General features: G+C 45.4%; 1 non-coding gene across 1 annotated transcript; it reads right to left on the bottom strand.

Moving 5' to 3' along the window:
- Positions 1 to 326: 326 nt before the first annotated feature.
- Positions 327 to 490, bottom strand: LOC116085551. The gene has a single exon (XR_004116635.1). It is a non-coding gene; the product is annotated as a U1 spliceosomal RNA (small nuclear RNA).
- Positions 491 to 1,510: the final 1,020 nt, after the last annotated feature.

Genomic DNA, 1,510 nt, shown 5'->3' with positions numbered 1-1,510 from the left:
GCCCTCCAGTCCCTTAGTTCAGACTGTCAGTCTTACTAGGTCAGCTGCCATGGCTTCACAGTGCTGGAATCGAGCAACTTTTGGGCCAGTGTAACTGTCCACAGATAAAAGCACTTGGTGGACGAAGAAAACCAATTCTCACAAGTTGTCTTCTGACCTCCACAAATATGCTGTGACACAGTCATACAGAAAAAAAAGTTTAAAAAAATCAATAAACCACATTTCTCCCATTTTTCAAAAAGGTGTCCTAGGTGGTTATGTCAACAAAAGCCACAGTGTGCCTCCTTTTAAGCAAGAAGATACAATTTTTTTTTTGGTTTTGTTTTCAGGGGAGATGGCGAACGCAGTCCCCAGCTACCACAAATTATGCAGTCGAGTTTCCCGCATTTGGGGAAATCGCGGGGGTCAGCACATCCAGAGTGCAATGGATAAGCCTCACCCTGGGAAAACCACCTTCGTGATCATGGTATCTCCCCTGCCAGGGAAGTATGAAGATACAAAATCTTGACTAAGAAAACCATCATTATATGGCAAGGTTTCTGTAGGTTATGTCATGAATAGATCTATTTGTAAACTTGTTAAGGAGAAAGGGGGCTGAGGATCTAGCTCTGTAGGAGGGAGCTTGCCTAGGATGAACAAGACCCTGGGTTCAACTCCTAGCAGCACAGACACATACATACATGCATGCATACACACACACACACACACACACACACACACACACACACACAGAGAGAGAGAGAGAGAGAGAGAGAGACAGAGAGACAGAGAGACAGAGAGGAGAGAGACAGAGACAGAGAGAGAGACAGAGAGAGAGACAGAGAGAGAGACAGAGAGAGAGAGAGAGAGGGAGAGAGAGAGAGAGAGGGGGGGGGGAGACTGACTCATGGTAACCTCAATGTGTAATGTGTAATAGTTAACACATTGCTAAATTCTGAAATTGATACCAGCATGATTAGATTTGATGAGGGCCCTCAGACACTGCAGACAGCTAGCTACTTGCTCTCCTTGTACTTGGTATAAAGGGCTAGAGGGCTCCACTTTCATGACTAATTGTAATTGGAGGTTACAATGTTTTTGTAAGAGGTAATCAAGAGTTTGCCTTGAGCTTTCTATTAGTCTAGAGGAGATTGAGAGCTGAGAGCAAAACTTCCCTGCCCCGGGGATTCCTGAGAGACTGCACACTTTTGTTCTTCCACTGTGTGACTGGGAGACATCTTAAGATGGCATGGATGGGTCCCTGATCTTCAGAGCATGAGTCATGGCCATTCATCATGGACTATGTTGTATCTGTGTCCTAGAGGAAGAGCCAAGTTGAATACACACACTGGGAGTCTCCTGCAGCTCTCCTAGAGAACAGACTCTGACATGGAGACCAAAGCAGTCTCGACAGGGAAAAGATGTCTGAAGACAGTTATTCTGTTAGCAAGCTTGCAAGATGCCTAAGTGTCAAACCTGATGAACTGATGTGCAGCCACGACAGAAACAGACGACAGAGAAGTGACTTGGA

This window comes from Mastomys coucha, unplaced genomic scaffold (genome assembly GCF_008632895.1).
Source record: "Mastomys coucha isolate ucsf_1 unplaced genomic scaffold, UCSF_Mcou_1 pScaffold9, whole genome shotgun sequence".
Classification (NCBI taxonomy): Eukaryota; Metazoa; Chordata; class Mammalia; order Rodentia; family Muridae; genus Mastomys; species Mastomys coucha.
This window is presented reverse-complemented; position numbering and strand designations above follow the sequence as displayed.